Source organism: Cupressus sempervirens, chromosome 2 (genome assembly GCF_028749045.1).
Source record: "Cupressus sempervirens isolate cs-2001-9-10 chromosome 2, ASM2874904v1, whole genome shotgun sequence".
Taxonomy (NCBI): Eukaryota; Viridiplantae; Streptophyta; class Pinopsida; order Cupressales; family Cupressaceae; genus Cupressus; species Cupressus sempervirens.
Window position 1 is genome coordinate 629,880,386 of NC_143119.1, and position 23,525 is coordinate 629,903,910.

Consider the following 23,525-nt stretch of genomic DNA (forward strand, 5'->3'; position numbering starts at 1 on the left):
ACAGACACATTTGTTAGTGGGAATGCTTCTCCATATACCTATAGGATCACAATTTAGTGGGATTTCTCTATTACATCTCACGACCTACTTCTTTGCACTTTTCACTAGTCCCCTACACCTCAATCCTACAACCTTTAGTTGTGTTCCCATACTACGGGATTGTAATTTAAACCTGTAGGTTTGCTATATTGATTGAACAATGCTAGGTTTAACACTTTTCTATTATAGGTATCTTTTGGAGCAGAATGCTAACAAGTTATGTAGGTTTTATTAGAATTCTTCTTTGAAAATTCATGTTTAAAATGCTTAAGAATGAATAAATCTCTCTTTTTCATGGAATGCATGTCTAAATCTTAAAATATTTTTTATTGGGATGTTTGGTTAGGTTAAGTTTTTAAAAAAAATCTACTCTCAAATGCCAAGTATTAAAACTAAATCAATGTGATAAACACTTTATTTCAAAGCACAAAAGAACATTATGTGAAAATACCTCCATTTTTGGGTATAAATAAACCCACCAAATCTTGAATATCTTAAGGATAAACTCATTCTTTTTCTCTCCTTTTAAAAGCTTTCTCAATCAATTTCCTTTTTGTTGACATAATTTCTTTTGTTGACCATCACTATGAAGTTGGAAATGAACTTTTGAATGCTAAGATCATGTGTATTCAAAAACTAGTTTGTCAGGATGCACTAAAGTGTCCAAATAGAAATGAATCAAGTGCCTTGCATATTTTGAGATTGTACCTTCTAGAACAGCTTAGTCTTCTCTATTTTTGGCAACTTAAGACCTTAAAGTACATGACACATGTACAAAAAGTTGTTAGCAAGATCATTTGCAATAACCTAGGAGTGCTTCTAGCAAATTCATCCACCTTTAGGAAGCGCATCCCTTTTGGTGAGAAGCTCAAACTAGTAAAAATCTAGACAGTATATAAATGAGGGGAAAGGTAAACTTTCTCACTCTATCACCCAAGTTTGGGTGTGTTGTTTGTGGGGGTAGCCTGAGGTGGGAAAATTTTCCCACAATTTCAACATGTCTAGAATATATCCTTAAGTGGATCAGATACATAACAACCATTTGGTGAGACTCCACAGGCCTATTTACAACCCTTTTTTAGTCTTCATGATTTTATCCATGGTATGTTCATTCATGGTGCAAGGGAAATAGTATCCCCCAAGATTACTCACCATTGTGCTCCCTTGGTAGAGGCATAAGGCCACTTGGGTTTCATCTCGAAGGGTCGTTGTTCCCGCAGAAGGGGAACTTCTATTTGTCATTCCTTGAAGATTCTTTGATGTGTATAATTTGTCGATCGACTCTTGTATCCACTTACCTATTCGATTAGAGGGACATATTGTACCAGAATCAGGAGACATCAAGTTGTGGGTTGTTGAATAGCATATTGCAACCAAAATTTGACCTTAGGGATAAAGAGTGTGCTTGAATTGTCTTATTTGTGCAAAAGACCTGTGAAAAACAATCTTTAAAACTTATATAGTTTCTATGGTTACTATCAAATCCTTTTGCTAAAGAGATCATTTTTCTATCTTTCTCAAAGTTTCTTTGTCCTCTGAGAAATTGTTTACTCATAATTCATTGCATCAAAAAGATCCTATCCTTGTTGCTTCATAAATAGTTGTTAGCAAGTCCACTCACAACAACTTTAGTCATGTTGGTTTGACTTTACCTTGTTCAAAACTATCCTTGTTATCTCAAAAATAAACATTAGCTAAAACCAGTTACAACCAAACTTTCTTCTCCTTGGTCCAATTTTTTATTTTTCAAAATACCCTTGCTATCTATCTTGCTTGACCAAAATATTTCCTTGTGACCAAAAAATTTGTCATCAAATAGGTCATTCTTACCTTTGTTCAAAAGGATTGTTAGCAAGTTTATTCACAACAAACCTAAGCCTAGCTTGCCCCACTTTACTACTTACATCCTAAAGAAAACACCCAAACCACTTTGCCCCTTTCACATAAAAATACTATTCTCTTGAAACCTAGTTACTTCTCAACTATTTTATGCTTCCAACCCAAGATTAAAAGGTATACTTCACTGCGTATAAAAATCTATAGTTGTGAGAAAATCTCCTAGAGTTATCTCATGTCAGGCCAAAGCAAGACCAAATTTAAAAAGGCTAAACTTCCACAAATACTAGTTTACAAGGAAATAGAAGCAGAACACAAGAAGTATACCCCCAACCCAAATATTGCTAAACTAGACCAAGTTGAGATAGATAGTGCAAATGTTGCACTACAAAGTGAGTGAGATTACAAAATTCAAAACCTAACTCTCCAACAAGGTGTCAACCATAGCCTTATCAATAACTCTAGTGTTACTTACTTTGATTAGGTCCTTCTTTTTCCACATGCACTTGTTCACTTATCTCCTCATAGGCTTAGCCTTTCACATTCCCCACCATCCCATCTAAACATTTGATAGAATCATCTCCTTCCACTTTTGCCACCAAAACTAGGTTTTTAGGAATCCTCCAAATTAAGCATCATTAAATCATAGTATCCTCCATTATTTACTCCTCAATTAGAAGCATTTGAGAATCACCTAATTAGGCTTTATTTCCCTAAAAGAGGTCTCCATCTATCCCACTATCATAGTTGTCCTTAAACTAAGAATTGTTTAGGATAAACTGTCACGTATGTCCCACATCACCTTCAGCAAAAGGTTGGGCTACACACTTGATCCCATTTATCTTCCAAAAGGTTACAAGGCTACCTTAGGGTTTGATATTACTACCAAATTCTCAAGCTCACACTTAAGGGAAACATAAATCTCCTTCACTTAGTACCATATCATTTAGGGTTCTTAGATATTTCTAAAACATTTTCACACATGCTCCTTTGCATTTTAGGTCATCCCTTCACTCTAGTTGTGCCTAGATAAATCATCTTTTCACTTACACTTATGATCATCCTTTTGAATTCCACCCTTAGGAAAATCATATTTTCATGCCACCTACCACACGTTTTGGTAAGAATAAATAGAAAGAGAAGGATATGGATCCTAGTCATAGTAGTAGCACAGCTAGGGCTCAGCCATACCCCATAGTTTCCATGACACCACCAAATCCACCACCACAACCTCCCAAAGAAATAGGTACTTTAATAGATATTGAGGTGTTCATGAACCAACCTGGACATGCAACCATTATTAATGCCATCATAGATAGAAATAGGGAGACCATCATGGAAAACTTCTTAAGAGACAATGTTGGTGCCTTTAATTTTGGGTGACCACTACCTCCCAACATTACAGATCCTACACATCCTCTATTTGGATGATAACCACCATCTATAGGGTCATCTCTCCCTCATGATCCTTTCTTTCCACCAAATAATTGGTACCACCCAACACAAGAAGAACCAAGAGACCCAAATATCCCCTCAACCTAGATCACTACTCCCATTTCACAAACACTCAAACCATCCTCATCCAACCCTTAGTTCAAACCACATCCCAACCAACCACAAGTGTATCATCTACATCTACTTCGACCACCCCTATCCCTACTTTACAATATACCCCCTCTTCACTTAGTAACACTGCATTTTCTCTTCCCTCTCAAAACACATCTAGTCCATTTACTAGTACCATAAACACCCAATCTATATCCTAATACACTATAGGAATGCCTCCATTAGGGTTGAATACTTCATCTTCCATCCCACTAACATCACTATAAATCCATTTGTCACTAGCCAAAGTACTTCGGCCTCATTTCCTTTAGGACCTTGAAGTTTTGGTATGGCATGAGGGCCTACCACTAGCATCTCCTTTAGCACTGCATTTGTGCCCATATCTCAGTCACATTCATCCCTTCCTCCTTAAGTATATCCATTACCACCCATTACCAACAATTTTTCTATGCCACCCTTAGGCAATAGCCAAATCATTGCTCCATCACAATACCCAGTTATGAACACCCTTCCTCACATCGATTACCTAGCACCTATTAATACTTTGTTGCTTTTACAAACATGAGCACAACCAAATTATATTGGGCAAGGGATACATTCCCAAAGCATGGCCCCAGTATTGCCTACACTACCATCTTTTCAACCACAGTCATCACACCAGTTGTATGTCCAGGCATCCCTATAGAATTATCTAGTAGTGTAAAAAACCTATGTTCCTCAACAACAATATACCTAGCAGATTCAACAATATGCCCAAACTACATTCCATACACCCATAACATCTGTCCCAACAATAGTGTAACCTCTTTTTCTGGCACCACCATATGGCAGTCAAGGTTTCCCATAGCAGCCTTCCACATTTTTTGCATATCCTGCACTGAGGGCACTTGGACCGGGGTACCCGTTACCCTGCCTATAAACTCCAAATTGGAAGAGATGAAAAATGCTCTTAAAGCCCTTACGAATGGGATAGACTCAAAAAATATCAAATTCAAAAATGATTGTCCATACCCATTTAACAAAACCATCATAATATTGAGATCCTCGAGTTTTATAAATTTAGGGGGAAAAGCAACCTAGTTACACATGTTAAGGAATTCTATATGCACTACCAAGAAGTGGCCTATAATGATATATTCCTTATGTGAAATTTTCCAAAAAGCTTAGGGGGCCCTATCCTTGAATGGTTCTATTTTATACCCCAAGGTACCATTAAGAGCTTTGATAATCTCTCGGAGACCTTTGTGGCTCAATATGCTCATCTAGTTGAGACTGAGTTATCTATAATAGACCTAGTTCATACTAAGCAAAAGGGAGGTGAGAGCATTGCAGAATATTTACAATGTTTGCAAACCCTCACAACTAGGATCTCATCCACCATCCTTGAATGTCACCTTGTCAAAATGTTCATAAACAATGTGCACCCTAGTCTTGCCCATCACATGGTTATGAACTATCTAAAAACATATAAAGACATTAACAAAAAAGAGATGGGACTTGAGAAAGAGCTCATCAAGGATGGTGTCATCAAAATTTATGAAGAAAACACCTTGGACCAAGGTCCAAGCAATAACTAACCATGCTATTGGAATAAGAATAAGAACATAGTTACTGATGGTATCACCAACACTCAACATGTTAATGTCATCAGGGCAGTGACTAACATTCCTACCAAATTTTGTCAACAACAACCTTATCAGCAACAACCACTAGTATATCAATAGCCGCCTATGCAGAATGATCAACACAATGTCCAAATACCTAGCCATCATAATTATACCAATGCTATCACACTTTTAGTTGGATCTAAACCATGTTTTTAGAGACATCCTCATGTATACACCCCATTGGGGGAGCCCCTTGATGCAATCTTTGAAAAACTAGCCAAGGATAATCTTATTTGAAATCCACAAACACAACCCTTTGGAACCAAATCAGTCTAGGGCATCGTGGTATAAGGATAACGAGTTTTGAAAATTTCATCATGTCAAAGGACATACCACGCTCAAATTCATGCAACTCAAGGACTATGTCCAAGACCTTATTGATCAGAAAGAGATCAGAGTGAGGGCACTAGCCTCACCAAATGTAGGATTACTGATATACCAAAATGCATTTCCTCCTCACAACACAAACACAAGTAAAGCACCTACAAATACTCCTATTAATAACAAATCTAACAACGTTCAAAAAAAACAAGGAGATAATTGAGATAAGTCTTAGAACTACACCTCAACATATTTAGACTATGGAAACCTTATCAAATGCATCTCACAACTTGAACCCTCTTTAATATTATAAACATTGAAGGCCCAGACACCCAATGTGTGGTTACTACTTGACAAGATTGACTCAATATAACTGGCCCATCTATATCTACACCATCAAGGCCACCTCCATTAAGATCACCTTCATTAGGATCATCCCCATTAGGACCACAATATAATATCTTAGAACACCTTGGAAATACACTAGCCTTGATTTCCATTCTAGATCTCTTACAAACAAGCCCACTTTATCAAGAGATCCTTGATAATACTCTCCAAAATTCATATGTCCCCACTGACATAAATACCACTGAGTTCCACAACTTAGTCAACCACCTTTCTACATCATGTGCTCTATCCTTCAAAGCCTCCAACATCCCAATAGTTGAACTTGACCATATACTTCCACTTCACACAGTTGTCATGGTTTTTGAATTTGTGATTAAGTGGGTCATGATAGATAATGGATTAGCTTTAAATTTATGTACTTAAAAATATATCAAATAGGAAGGATGCACTAAGGTAGATATCCTTAATTAGGTCATTACTATCAAAACATACAACAACTTGGAGTGCACCACTGAAGGAACAATCTTGCTACCTCTCAAAGTTGGCTTAGCCACTTAGGAAATAGTTTTTCATGTAATTGATCTTAACCTTTCATAAAAAATCCTCCTTGGTTGATCATGGATTCATGCCATGAAAGTTGTCCCATCCACATATCATCAATGCATCAAGTTTTTTCATAATGTCACTGAGGTAACCATCCATGCAGATCCTAAACCCTTTTCTTTTTACAATGTCATCAAAGCCTCATACACCAACCATTATCCTAGAATCAAAATTGGCCACACCATGGCTAGTTCCTCAAGCATTTGCCATAATTCAATTACCATTTTAGCTTCCACCCTTTCCATAGTTAAGATCAAATACCAAGGATGCAGAGAATACAGTCTCACATATGCTTTTGTTGTTGGTGCTTTACCAATTTATCCACATACTCAAGGGTACAAAATGCACGAGGGACCAAGGGTAGATACAACCCCTCAACTTAGACAACTAGGCCCTACCACATTTATTACCAAAGGTAACCTTGATGGAGAGGAAATTGTTCCAAACATTAGTACATGGCTATACAAAGAGCCATCTCCAAAAAGTGAAGAACTTCTTGAACACCTTAAACAAAAATACCCATGGTCACATTGCCTTGATACTAAACAATGGGATTATTGAGGCAGTGGTCTAGGTTGTCTAGAGTTAGGCATTAAGTAGCCTATGGAAGAATACAAAGAAAAGAAAAAGAAAGGCTTAGGTTATGGACTTCCTATCACTAGGGGCACCACAAAAGAAGGCCATGCCTTCACAAACATCCAAAATAGTTTCGTCAAGGTCAAAGAAATTCCTAAGGAAGTAGAAAAGAAAGCCTACAATGATATCTTCGTTGATGAAATACTTGGAGCTTCTATGCTCTACCAACTATCCCTAAACCTCATAGACTTACCACTCTCTCACCCCAAACTCATTGATTGGGACCATCCAAGTGTTGTCCATGTTGACAAATTTTTTATAGAACACATGCTCCTTAGATTCATGGGGGCAGAAAAACCACATAAATGACCTCCACCACCATCAACATATGTCTACAAACTAGATCTAGTAGGTTACTTTGGGGAGGAGGAAATCTCCAGTCACAAAATTGAACTAGAAAATAAAGCAAAACCATCTTCTGGTGAAAACTCCTTTGGAGCATCATTGAATGATCCAAAAAATGAAACGAAAATAAAGGACACATCCAATAGTGGAAACTTCTTAGAGGCATTTGAGGATGGAGATTTCATCCTCCTTCCATAGAATCACATGCCTATAATATCGTCAGTCTTGACAAAAGAAATTAGACCAGTCAATATCAGTTTGACCAAGGCACCACAAATCACATATATTGCAGCCTCTCTACCATCTAAGTAGGTAGATATTTCATCAAAGTCCTCTATGAAAATTTTGTTCACTTTACATGGTCTTATCAAGACATGTTGGGGTTAAACCCCAAGCTAGTGGTACACCATTTGGCCATGGATCCAAAGGCTAAACACATCAAGAAAAAACTCTGAAAGATGCATCCCAAAGTTTCTTTACTAGTTAAAGAAGAGTTCAAAAAATTACTAGAGGCAAAGCTCATTCACCCAATTGACTATTCAGAATGGATCTCCAACATGGTACCTGTCACAAAGCCTTCTAGTGATATCAAAAATTTTATAGACTTCATAGATCAAAAGAAGGGTTGCCCAAAGGATGATTTCCCATTGCCAAACATAGACATTATTATTGATCTCACTATAGGCCATGAGCTCTTATCACTCATGGATGGTTTCTTTGGGTACAATAAAATTTAGATAGTAGAGGCAGACCAGCATAAAATAGCATTCACCACCTCTTGGGGGACATTTTGTTATAACATGATGTCATTTGGTGTAAAGAATGTTGGGGCAACATATCAACATGCTATGACAGTCATCTTCCATAATCTAATCTATAAAACTCTTGAGGATTACATGGATGATATTTGAGTCAAATCTCTTAATGCTCGTGATCACTTATCTCACTGCGAGGAAGTGTTTGATCGATTGGCTAAATATCGTGTCATGCTCAACCCTATGAAATGCATCTTCAACATTACCTTGGGAAAGCTCTTGGGATTCATTGTATCATGGCATGGTATTGAGATTGATCCTAAAAAGATCAAGGCCATCATGGATATGGCTCCTCCTAAGACACTGAAGTAGCTTCACTCTCTTCAAGGGAAACTACAATCAGTTAGATGATTTATCTCTCAACTCGCTAATAAATGCCAACCATTTACACATTTACTCAAAAAAGATTAGAATTTCAAGTGGAACCCCATTTTCCAATGCAACTTTGAATTGATCAAGTAGTACTTGGCTAATCAACTTATATTGGTTCCTCCAGTTGTAGGATGTCTACTCATACTATACATCATAGCTACCTCAATAGCACTAGGTTCTCTTCTAGCCCAACTTGATGACACAACAAAAGAAATGGCTATTTACTACATCAGTCATACTCTAGTTGGATATGAACTCAATTACAGTTAAATGGAAAAATCTTTCTTAGTTGTGGTATTTTCCACTTAGAAGTTGTCTCATTATATGTTAAGCTACACTGTGCAACTAATATCCAAATTTGATCCAATAAAAGATATGTTGTCATGCATAGTGCTCATAGGGCACTTGGTTAAATGGGTCATCTTTCTTAGTGAATTTGACATCCAATATGTCAACTAGAAGGCTATCAAAGGCTAGACTATAGTAGATCATTTGGAAGATGCACCTTTGGTATTGGATCACCCTCTCATTATGGAATTTCTAGATGAGCACCTCTACTCAGTAGAAGAGCAACCCTCCTAGAAGTTATACTTTGATGGATCTTACACATCCCATTGCTCTAGCACTAGCATACTCTTGGTTACACCTCAGGGAGATGACATTCCTAAATCTTTTAAACTATAGTTCTAGTGTACCAACAACATCTTAGAGTATTAAGCCCTTATTGTAGGGCTCAAAATAGTAGTTGAGTAGAACATCATAGAGCTATAGGTCTTTAGAGATTCACAACTTATCATCAAATAGGTCCTAGATGAGTATCAGACCAAGGATGACAAGCTAAAACCTTACAAAGAGTTAGTAGACAAGTTGAGGGAACACTTTACTCGAATTCAATTCATATAGATACCTAGATTACAAAACAAGGTGACAGATGCCATGGCCACTATTGGTTCACTTTTGGAGATCCCTCGAGAAGCTATGCAATATGAATTCCTAGTAGAGCAGCTATATGAGCATGCATATGAGAATGATGAATCCACATAGGTATGCATCTTGGTTGGTCCCCAATCCCCATGGTACCATGAAATTCATGCTTACCTACAAAATGGTATCATATCTCCTCATCTCACATGAACCCAGCACCAGAACCTTATTCGTAGAGCATCCCACTATACTATCATAGCTCAAACCCTATATTTTTGTGGCTATCATGATACTCTTTCTTGATGTTTAGACCAAAACAAGGTTGTAATGGCTCTCAAAAAAGTACATTCTAGACTTTATGGCACTCGCATGAGCAGAATAGTTCTAGCTATGAAAATTCTTTGGGCTGGATATTATTGGCCTACTTTAGAGCATGATGCTTGTGACTTTATCAAAAGGTGTCTAACCTATCAACAACATGCTAATCTAATCAGAGCCCTAGCTCAAAATCTACAACCTATTGCACTGCCATGACCATTTACATGTTGGGGGTTTAACTTTGTTGGTGTTATAGCACCTCTCTCTTCAAAAAGGACAAAAGTGGATAATCATCACCACCTATTATTTCACTAAATGGGTAGAAGCAGTCCCCCTTGTCACTGGCATAGGAGTTTAAGTATCCAAGTTTATCCTCTATCATATCATATATCACTTTGGCATCCTAGCTACCTTTTTTTTGAACATGGAGGAAATTTTGAAAATCTCAATATGGAGGAATTATGTACTTCCCTTCATATCCATCACCATTTTTCTAGCCCATACTTCCCACAAGGTAACGGTTAGGTGGAGGCAACTAATAAAACCCTACTCAAATTCCTAAAGAATTTTTTCAATGATTCTAGCCGTGATTGGCATTTACAAATCAACTCTGCCCTATGGGCCTATCATACCTTATTCTATACATCCATAGGCACAACCCCATATTCCTTGGTCTATGGTGCTAAATTAGTATTACCTATTGAAGTTGAACTCCCATCCCTGTGCATTTCTTTGTGGGGCCAGATATCGAATGAGGATTATAGAGTGGCTAGACTTACCCAATTAGATTTACTGGATGAGCAAAGGAACAAGCGTATGACCACCTCATGGTCTACCAAAATCATCTCAAGCACAACTTCAATAGGAAGGTCCATCCACAAAAATTTCAAGAAGGAGACATGGTCCTCAAGGAAAACATTAAATTCCAAATAGACTGAGAAAAGAAAGGCAAGTTTGAGCCCACATTACTTGGTCTGTATGTGGCCACAACCTCTTTCAATTCAAGGGCATATCAGTTATTCACACTTGAAGGTAAAGTCTTGAATGATCCCACCAACATCATTCACCTCAAGAAAATTTATGCCTAAAAATCCTCAGTGTATCCTGCTCCCTCAAAAATGGGAAAATGGAAGAAAAAATCAATTAATAAAAAAATAGTAAAGAAAAATATGCATCCAAATGGTGAAAACTTGGCAATTAAAGAACCTTGGATAGGTGCCTAGGAAAAAACCTAGCAATTGGGTGCCAAGTGTGCTTAGCCTTTTTATTATCTATCAAATGATCTACATCTCCTCCCTCATCCCCTCACACCTCATCACCCATCTTCTCATTTTTCAAAGTGTTCCAAGCATTCCATCCTTGCACTCCACCACACTCAGAGCATTTCCTTTTTGCATCCATTAGCTTAGCAAGCCTATCTAAATCACATATTCTACCATGATTAGCATATCTATCCCACCCTTGTACCTTAGCATATCTACCATGTTAGATGTAGTTTATCCTTGTACCTTACCACATGTACCATGTTTGATGTATTATTATACCCTTTCACATGTACTATATTAGGTTTATTTTATCCTTTGCATAATGTCTATGTATCATACCCTTGTAACAACAACAATACTCTATGTATCATACCCTTGTAACAACAATAATACTTTATGTATCATACCCTTATAACAACAACAATACACTATGTATCATACCCTTGTAACAATAGCAGTACTCTATGTATCATGCCCTTGTAACAACAACAGTACTCTGTGTATCATATCCTTGTAACGATAGGAGTAGTCTATGTACAATTCCTTGGTAACAAAAGAAAACTTTGTGTATTATACCCATGTAACAACCAATACAATGCATCGATGCTATCTTCATATCTTGAGCTCTTCCCCATCATATGCACACCCCCTATGATTTTTTATCATACATTCCTAAGTTGTTCGCCCATTGTATAGTCCTTCTTATACATTTATGGTCTTATTGTGGAAACTTGCATCACTAGTTAGCTATCTATAAGAAGGATATTATTGCCAAAGTTTTCTCCTTGTCCCCAACATACTGTTGTTAGGTCCTTATAGGATGTATCCTTCCTTGTAATTAACCTTGGCCTATCAATATCCAATCCTATTGATCTCTTTGGAAAAAGGTTACTTCATCATGGCTTTTCTTCTTTTTAGGTTTTTTGTATATTTTTGTTCGAAAGGGTCATTTCCAAGTGATCTAGTTGTTCCCTCCTCACGGTTGCCATAGTCTTCTATATCATGATGTGCTTTGACTAGGGCAACTCAAAAGCATGGTTTTGATCAAAGTCTTTTTCTACTTATAAGCTAGTCAGATACCACCCTTTCATATTCCAAACATGTTTTCATTCATGATCACATGATGTAGTTGGGAAATATCATTTTCTTGTAGATCGCCTAGCAATGTTTCCATGCTGATTTCTCCAAGACTCGTGTGATGTTGGGTAAATCTTTGCATGGTTGTTCAAGTCAATACTATGTAATATTGGGAAAAAGGCCTTGATGTTCCTAGTAACCTTAGAATATCCCTAATATTCCTACATCAAATAAAGTGCTCATACTATATGGTGGTGGTACTTATTTATGAATTACCCCACCCTCAAGCTTCCAGTATATCCCCACACTCTCACCATTTTTTCCCATATGAAAAATGTCTTTTCCATATCAGCCTCACACACATCCATACTAGCCTCCTCCTACACCTTCTCTTCCTCTATCACACCTACCCTCTCTACTCCCACTCCTTCATGAGCTATTATATACCATGTTCTCCATTTCACTATCATCCCAATCTCTTACCCATTCCCATCCCCCTACACCTTCTACACACATTTTTTTTGAAGATTGTCCATCTTGTTCCTCCCACCTAACCATGATCATGACTAATCAGTGAAATGTTGCACCCTCCTCCTGCACCCCACATCTATTTCCCTATCACCCTACTTACCTTTCATATCATCCTCAAAAATCTTCCCTACATTCCCTTAAATCCCCTCTCTTATTTTTCTTCCTCGCTAACCTAGGCTACATTATTTTTTCACACAAACCATTCTTTTTCACCCCTTTGGATCCTTCCATTATCAGAATCTCTCGATTCAATTCCATTATCCTCTAACCTTTAGCTCATCTTCATTATCATACTCTTACAAATCATAATCCCTCGGCTATAGTTTCACCATCACCAATTGCATCTCTATATTAGCTCACCATCTTAGGATTAAAATCATCTCTCCTATATCTCACCCTCATAGCTAGAGTTCTCTTCAAGTCATTTTCAATTATCGTACTCTTAGTTCATCTATCATCAATTACATTTGTTTACCATATTCCAGCTTCATAGTTTTTTAATTTTATTTTACCATCATAGATTGTGTTTACTTGTCATATCCACCATCATAGCATTACATTTATTTACCATGTTGAATCATTATAGCTTGTGTCATTTATCCTTATCATAGTTTGGATTTACGTTATCATTTTCCCTATCATAAATTGAATTCATATAACATATGTTAGGTAGATTTATCATATTTCATCATCCTAATACTTAGTTTGCTTATCATATGTTATTATCATAACCTTTTAGTTCATTTATCATATTTTCTCATCACAGTTGGCATTCTTTTTAGTTATGTTCCATCATCATAAAACTCACATTCATTTTGTCATAGTTTGAGTTCATTTTTAGTCCCTATCATAGTTTATGTTATGTTTATCATCTTTTATCATAGTTTAAAAGTTTCTTTTTTAGCATAATCATCATCATGAGGATGCATCCACTTTTATCGCATTTCTTATCATTTTTTGGGTCATGTGTGTATTATTATTTTATATTATAAACATTCATTTTTCAATGGTCAAAATGTATTACATCCATCTCTTAGGTTCATCTTTTTTATTAGTTATCAAAAACATCATCATAAAATGCAAATTTTTCATCATAAAGCACATCACATCTTGCCTCACCAAACATACCAATACTATCCAATCAAAACACATCATAAACATCACATCCTACATCAAAAACATATTAGTACTCTCCAATCAAAACACATCATAAACATCACATCCTAGATCAAAAACATATCAATACTATCCAATCAAAACACATCATAAACATCACATCCTACATCACAAACATATCAATACTATCCAATAAGAACACATCATAAACATTACATCCTGCATCAAAAACATATCAGTACTATCCAATCAAAACACATCATAAACATCACATCCTACATCACAAACATATTAGTACTATCCAATCAAAATACATCATAAACAACATCTCCTACATCACAAACTATCATTAACATCATGTTTCTCATAAACATCACATCCTACATAAAATCACATCAGTCTCTCATCTACATCTAATGATATATAAACATCCACCTCATACACAAAAGCATGACATCATAAAGTCCATACATCCATACCCCACCCCCAAAGAGTGATCCGCTATATATGTATGTATGTATGTATGTGTATATTTATATATATATATACATATACATATACACATACATATATATATGTGTGTATATATATACATATACATATACACATACATATATATATGTGTGTATATATATGTATGTGTGTATATATATACACACACACATACATATATATACATATATATGTATGTATGTATATGTATATATATACACATATATATATGTATATACATACATACATATATATGTATGTGTGTATATATGTATGTATATACATATACATATATATATACATATATAAGTATATTTATATACATACATATATACACACATACATATATATATACACATATATGTATCTATGTGTGTATATATGTATATATATAGATACATATATACATATACGTATATATGTATATTTATATCTACATACACATAGACATATATATGTATATATACACATATATTTATATATATACATATATATACACACATACATATATATATTTATGTATGTATATATATGTATGTGTGTATATATGTATATACATACAGATACATATATATACATATACATATACATATATATGTATATCTACATATACATATATATACATATACATATATATGTATATATACACATATATTTATATATATATATACATATACATATATATATACATACATATATATATATATGTATATATATATACACATAATTAGATATATATATATATACACACAAATATATATACATATACATATATATATGTATATGTATATATATATGTATGTGTATATATATATATATATGTATGTGTATATATATATGTATGTGTATATATATGTGTGTGTGTGTGTATATATATATATATATCAACCACAAAGAATAAAGAATACATCACCCCCTACAAAAATATCATAGTCCATCATAGTCCAAATATCTAATATCTATATCATACATCAGGCCTATCCCTACAAAACATACATTCAACGATAGAACCAAAAATAATATATCAAAACACGCATATCACTAATCTCCCTTGTTTGTCACCTCCTCATCATGCACTAGTACATTTGACCCCAATTTTTGACCAAAATTTTTGACCATCTATTAAAATGTTTTAGATTGGTCAAAATATGCAAGGAAAAATTTTTTATTTTTTTTAAATCCATGCCCGTGTTGGTCGAATTTTCGACCAACACGGGCTTCATATGTTAAAAATTTTTTTAAAGTGGGAAAAACTCATTGTTGTTGAGGACAAAAATGGAGGAAGGGTTTCACAGGCTGGAGGAGGCAAAGGCGAAGGTTTTTGAGAAAGGGGCATCTATGTATAGGGGGTGCGTGGAGACGACTGTGGCAGTGGCAGTGTTAATGAAATCCTTGCAATCAATGTTGTCATATGCTAATGAGGAGGCCAAGTTAGGGCTGAAGATGAGAGTGGCGGCGTTGGTTAATAAGGATGGGGTGTTTTGATAATGTAGGATCTATTAATTGTTGGTTTCGACATCACTAGTGCAACAATAGAATGGGCAATGGTAAAACTCATTCATAATCTAGATAAAATGGAAAAAGTCCAAGTTGAGTTAGAGGAGGTTGTAGGTCATAGTAGAAGAGTGGAGGAATCTGATATTGATCATCTACCTTACCTTCATGCAATGGTGAAAGAAGTGCTTCGACTGTATCCTCCTAGTCCTCTTTTGATCCCTCATAAAGCATCAAGATCTTGTGAAATAGGGAGTTTGTGATCCCCAAAGACACACAAGTATGGGTTAATGTGTGGGTGATTGCGAGGGATCCTGTTGTGTTGGAAGGGGCCTTTCAAATTTATGCGAGAGAGGTTTTTGGAGGGAGAGGGAGCTACTGTGGACTTTAAGGGACAAGATTTTGAGCTTATACCATTTGGAGTAGGGAGAAGAATATGCCTAGGGCTTCCTTTGGCTGATAAGATGCTTCATTTAATTTTGGCTTCGCTGGTTCACTCCTTCGACTAGAGTCTTCCTAATGGAATGAGCACAAAGGAACTAGACATGGACTATATATTTAGAGCGGTATTGTGGAAGAGTCAGAATTTGGAAGCAATCCCACTACACCTGCAACATCACTTGTATTAATTCTTCAATATTAAGATAATTTCTTCAATATGTTGGATCACAAAGTCTAATATGATAATGTCGTTTAGAATGGAGGTTTCATAATAGATTTAGTAAGTTGACTATCTTTCCCTACAATAATTTTATTAGTGTCTAAGACTCTAAAGTATCAAGAAAAGTGACATCTGTATACACAACATAGTGAACGAGGGCTACCATTTCTTTCTCAAGTGTCACACCTCTGTATCAAGAGAGACATACCCATACAACGTAGACCCTTCTTGCACTCTACATGGCACTACTTCTGTGCATATCAATGAATTTGAATGCAATATTATAAATAATTTTTGCATGCAACTTCTTACCATTATATACTTATTTTTGTTTAAATTAATATGATCATAAACGAGTTTGAAATTTGTATTAGAAAGACTTTGAGATTTTTATATGGTTTTTGTAATGTAATATGGGTCTTATTCAATGTTATACCACTTCTCTGAGTGTGTTTCATATTGTTTCAAGGAAATTTGGATTTATTTGTAGCTACGGGTTCTTGTGCTTTGTCTTGATAATAAAACATGTAACTGGCACCGAATGGACATTCTAGATTATCTACTTTGAAACGTGAATTTGTTGACATATGGGGTGAAAACCTCTAATGTATCCTTGTCATGCATTGATAATAAATGGCATATTGTTATCCTAATGTCCAAGCCCACAAGTTATGTGGAGTAACAATGGTTGAATATCGAAGTCTCTGAGAGAACCTTGGAGACATTACGACTCATTTATTGGATCTTTATTACTAACTCCTACTTAAGATCCATGTGGAAGGGTTTGGGTTTATCACTAGTCCATAAATATTGTCATGCATAAATGTTAAAATGCCAGTATCATTACTATTAACGAAATATATTTCCACCAAGTTTATAAAACTCTTTATAGAGTCATTTACCAAAAGCTCTCTATTAATAGGCTCTGAAAATAATCTATTAATAGACTTTAAAAATACTACATTTTCAATAATAAGCATTTATAACTGATATAGTACAAGGCTAAAAAATCCATTTATTTAGATTCTTTTTTTTTAACGTTGCTAACTCTTCAGAGCCCTTTATTCATGTAGCTCAATTGCAAATGTTCTTCTCTGGAACACAAACATTTGTGTGCTTTAATTCAATGGAGAGTGTTGTATGGGGGCATTTCTGAATTTATTCAGGTCAATTGCAAATCAACAACTCTGTGTTAGTCTCCAGCTGCAGCATCTATAGGAAAGATGGCTTTGATTTCATTCATGTCATCTGCTGTCAATTTTATCGAGAGAGAAGATATTATCATCCAGGTTCTTCATCTTGGTGGTTCCAGGAATGGGCACAACATCATTTCCCTGGCCTTGAACCCATGCAAGAGCAACCTGGCTTGGGTTGCACCCTTTTCTTAAACTGGTCTTACTTAGCTTTAGTAATAGATCTTGGTTCTGCTCAAGATTCTCACCTTAAAACCTTGGATTCCCCTGTTTAACAGATCAATTATTATGATATGAAACAATCAACAATGACAAAATCAAATCAAATTAATTTTCACCTTTATTGTTAGTCTTGTCATGTAGATTTTACTTTGTTGTTCAGTCTCAATGTTTGAACTCAACATCAGATCATCTTTAAAATGGTACAATTATTAAATGGAAAAAAAAATTCCTATCCTTTACCTTATGAAGTCATTATCTGTCACACTTTGAAGAAGTTTTCCTCCTGTGCTGAAGAAACCCATGCCTAAAGGACTGTATGGAACAATCCCAATCCCCAACTCCCTATGAATGGAATAAAATGAAATAAAATAAATATAAGTAATCTTGTATTCCTTATCTAAGTTCAAATGGAACAAAGTTCAAAAAAAATCTTATTAAAAACTTCAAATTTTGGTATATACTGTGAACCCAATTCACAAACATTTATTCTCAGTTCTCTACAATCTATAAAGTAAACATTGAATCACTAACTTTTGAGGTATTATATCGTCACAACGTTTACCTAGAGGTGGGAATAATTTGGGCCTCAGAATCCCTACTCCAGAGAGACCATTCAAGCTGCACAACAATGATTGGATGCACTGCATGGGCCCTATAGATTGTTGAAGTAGAGGCTTCAAACAAACCCACATATTTTATATTTCCCTCTTCTACCAACTTCTTCAATTCACCCATCTGTAAAAAAGGAGAACTGATTTGCTTGTTATTAGATTTCTTATGTTTTGCTAGGCATCGATAAAGAGCCAGAGGGATACAATCTTGCCCTCCAAAGCCATACAACCTTGATTATTAGACACATATTGTCTAGTGAAATTAGAGGTTTGAAATTTTGATTTTGTTGTTTCTAAGACAAATTCATTGACTCATGTTACATTAGCTTCATAAGAACTCATCTCTCATGACAATAAGTTGGAGTAATATTGCACTTAGTGACCTTCTGGAAAGGCTTAATGCTTCACCTTATGAGCATCATCTAAATGTAATGAATACTATGTGTTCCATTCATTCTTATGAAAAATGAGTTCTTGTGAACCACTATTAAAATAACTTGTGTCAATGTGTTTCACTAGAAAACCACACAGTTGAATCCTTGTAGTAAAATCACAATTTGACTTGCTGTAGAAAATATTTCATACTTATCAATCTCAAGAATTGTTATGTAAAATATATTTCTCACATCAAATCAAATTCAAGATTCAACTATGTAGTTTTTGGAGAAAAACCATTGCCCAAAATTTTATAAATAAGATTAAAATAAAAAACCTATCACAGTAGTACAGATTTTGAATCTTAAAACTTACAGCACCATGACAAAATAGTATTTTGGTGCAAGGTTAAGGGAATCCGAAGACTTATAGTAGCTTCTACGGGTACAGTAATATCCACCCTGTGCTGGTAATAAAGATCAATGTAGTCTATATCAAGCCTCTTGAGGCTTGCTTCATAGGCAGCCCTGACATATGCAGGATCTCCCTTCACACCAAATTCTCCATTACTCCAAGTCAATCCAAACTTAGTTACAATATGCACCTTCTCTCTGATACCTTTCAGAGCCTATTTAGGAAGGAACAATAAAAGCATTATGCATAGTGTTAGAACAATCAAGCTCAGAGAATTAATAGATTAAGAAATGGAAACAATACGAGCTAGAAACAAGATGTGCATCTTTTGATCAATCAATGGTTTTAACAAATGCATCTTTTGAGTAATATTGATCACTTTTTAGTGATGGGTTATATAGTTTTCAGCTATGTAAGGATTTGGTACAGTTGATGCTTCCGCAGCTCATAATTATGTTATAATGTTGAATTACTTTTCAGAAGAGTCTTCTAGTGTAGGCTAGAAAAGAAACGTTAGAACTTAAGTATAAACACACAAGAAAGCTTGTTAGGTTTGTTTACATGAATGATCCAATTTTTTCCAAGATGACACAAAATAAAACAGCATGTATGGTAGAACCATTTTTTAAATTGTAAAGTGAACCTCCTCGACACCTAACATATAGAAATTGTTATCCAAATTTGCTCATCTAGATCACCACTTATCAGTTACAGTAGTAATCTTAAACTATGTCATAGCAGTAACTGGGAGCCAGGCATGCTCAGATCAACATGTATGGTAGTCACAATCAAACATGGATTTCAAGAATTTTTAAGGAAATGAAAGCATTTCATTTTATTCATGCTGCCTATCCAAGAACCTTGAATGGCACAAAGAAATCTTACTCCTTTTTTCATATATTATATCTTGGCTATATTTATAAGATGTGTCTGTATAATCTTTTTTCTAACATGAGAAGTCATACAAAATATTTGGAAATACCTTCATCTCTGACTTACAAGGCATAGAATCATGCTAAATTTCTTTAATCCACCTTAGGTTCAGATTTCTTGATTATGCTTTGCAAATATTGATACACTGTTATCCTCTTTTGTAAATCCAATTTGACATTATTTGATTGGTAGTTGCTCTGTATTATGCATTAATGGTAGTCCATGTTCAGAGAATGTAATCCCATCTTTGTTATATGAATAGAGTTCGCATAAGAGATGTTGGTATGGTTTTTATAAAGCAAGTTAATAGCTCTATTTTCTAAATTCTTTCTTATAAATGGACATTTGGATATGGTGATAGTAATGAAGGGTCTATATTGGTCAATATGATTGTGTTGGAACAGACAAGCAAAGGAAGTAATCAAAGAAATTAAGAAATGCATTGCCAATAAGAATCCTAAGATCCAAATTCTTTCTCTGATGATTAGTATTGAATAATATTATAAATTTCTATATACATTTTGATTTATTTTAAGTTATCATTACTGAGATATTTGGTTGAATTCTGAGTGCAAAAAATTTACTATAGTAAGAATTCATTTATGATTGACTTTGATGGATAACTTTGATTTAATATTTGCCTGGTTATTTTTGCAGCTATTAGAGACACTTACAAAAAATTGTGGTGATACTGTTCACTTGCAAGGGATGAAGTAGCCTACCTTTTGAGGGGCAAAGAGACTACCAAGATGCTCCTCCTTAGATTCAAGGATGCCAAATTGTCTCAGGAATCATTTCATACAGTCAAAAGTCAAGCTGGGAACATAGTATCTCAGCTCTAATGCCCATGTCCAAAATGTTGAACTTACCTTCAGAGAAGTCCTCTTGCATTGGAAGTAGGATTTCCAGCCTGACAAACATACACATTACTCCAAGTAAGTACATGGGTTAGGGGAATTTCGAAGGTAAAGACAATGACTCAATTATGGAGATGATATGTAAAACCTTAGTTTGAATGTGAGATGGACAAACAGATTCCCCTTTAGTCTTCCCTATGGAACTATTGTCAATTATCAATCATACAAATATTTTTATCTCTTAGTTGCTACCTTTTAGAAGGAATTCAACTTAGGTAATGAAGGTCACTGAGTTTGAGTGTGAGATGAGACACAGACTCATGTACTATTAGGAATATCCATTCATATGGAGCTCACATGACTTTTCAACAATGTGCCAATTTATTTCTCATAGTTGCTTTACAATAAAATTGTAGTAGCTCTACGCTTTACAGTCTGCATTCTTAAAACAAACTTATGTAATGTGGTAAAAAACATTTGTGCTGGTTTTCTATTAATTATTTAATGAAAATGCTAGGAATGGTTTTTTCCTTCTGTAAGGTTGATTGATCATGATGTGTCTTAATTTATCTAACAAGACACAAATTAAATACTAAGGCAAAGCTAATGTTTAGTTTATTCATGTTCTTTGTAATTAGGATACAATGGCCAGGTGACCAATTGATCCAGAGGAGGAGTTGAGGTTGATGTCTCAGGAAGTATGTGGTTATGTGGAAGCTGTTTTGAATAGTCTTGCTACAAATGTACCCAAAGTAAGAACCTTAGAACATCCTTGCATTAAAGCACTACAGAAATAGGCGTTCTTCTGTATGGTTCTCGTGAGTATTAACTTGTCCTTCAATGATTGACAGGCTGTGGTGCTCTACCAAGTTGAGAAAGCCAAAGAGGAAATGCTGACTCAACTTTATAGCTCTACCAGGTGAAGGTTAATTACATGTGGCTAATATGCCCATGGTACTAGTTATATTTTTTTTCTGTGTTCCTCATATATTATTTTTCAATTCTACTTCAAACAGCTCTCAGAGTACAGCAAAGATTGAAGAACTTCTCCAAGAAGATCAGAATGCAAAAAGGAAACGTGAGAGATTCAAAAAATAGGCATCTTTATTGTTAAGACTTACTCATCAATTAAGTATCCATGATGTTCGAGAAACAAGTGATAATTTTTCTTCAAATGGAGCTACTTGATATATTAGTTTTTGTTAAGTGAAATGTTTCTTTTCATAGTAATAAGTTAATACTTTTAATAGAGTATAATTTATCGTAGGTTTCAGCCCCATCGTCATCCCTTGTCCCCTCCTAACATGGTTTCCATGATATACTAGAATCTTTTTTGAATCACTAGAACATGATATTAGATCTTACTGGGCTCCCATGTCAAATGATTTTCTTTTGGACGAGGCCACTACTAGTTTTGAGGCTATTGTGATATGTAATGATATAACCAAAGATAATAAGAAGACTTCTATCATTTTTAGTAACTCTCATCCCTAGACATTTGATGTGTGCCAGATAAGGGTAGGTTGGTTGGGGTTGAATGTCATGAAATTTGATATAAATTACTTTGATTATAGTTCCAAGGATGTTTGTGGAGTGCTTGTTCAGCACCCTAGGATAGAGAGGGAAGTTATTGATTTCTCTTATTTTGTTAAGAATGTTCATGCTAATGGTGTGAAGGTTGTCATGGCCTCTGATTTTTCTACACTAACAATACTGAAGCCTCCTGAGGAATTTGGGGTGGATATCATCTTTGGGTCTTCTCAAAGATTTGGTTTCCACCTGGACTATGGGGGCCCCTCATTTATATTGCTTGGCTACATCTTAAGAGTAAAAATGAATGATGCCTGGTAGGATTATTGGAGTTAATGTGGATTCCCATAGGAATCCTGTGCTAAGGATGGAAATGTAGACAAGGGATCAACACATCAGGAAAGATAATGCCACTAGAAATATCTACATGATACATGCATTAATTACAATATATCTTCTATGTATGCAATCTATCATGGTCTGGCAGGATTGAAAAAAAATGTAGAATGTGTACATGGTTTGGTGGGAGCATTTATTAGTGGATTAAAGAAATTAGGCACTATTAATGTTGAGGACGCTCCATTCCTTGATATTTTAAAGGTTATATGCTTATCGTTAAGCAAGGGGAGATGGGCATGAAAACTTCTATCATTACTGTCTCAGCTCATGGAATGAATCCTGCAAGTGCTACAATGTGTGGAATGAAAATTGTTGTTGTTTAAACTGTTGCTAAAGAAAATGAAGGATGTAGAGGAAAATAAGGAAACCTTGTAGCACTTATGATTACCTATCCTTCAATGCATGGTGTGTATGAGGAGGGTATTAAATAAGATATGTTAAATCATTCATGACAATGATAATCAAGTGTACATGGATGGTGCAAACATGAATGTGCAGGTTGGAATAACTAGATCGAGTTGAATTGGAGTGGATGTATGCCATCTCAATCTTTAGAAGACATTCT

At 35.1% G+C, this 23,525-nt stretch overlaps 1 pseudogene; it reads right to left on the minus strand.

Annotated features, from left to right (window-relative positions):
- Positions 1-17,618: 17,618 nt before the first annotated feature.
- LOC149574942 (putative aldo-keto reductase 2) lies at positions 17,619-20,229 on the minus strand (annotated as a pseudogene).
- Positions 20,230-23,525: the final 3,296 nt, after the last annotated feature.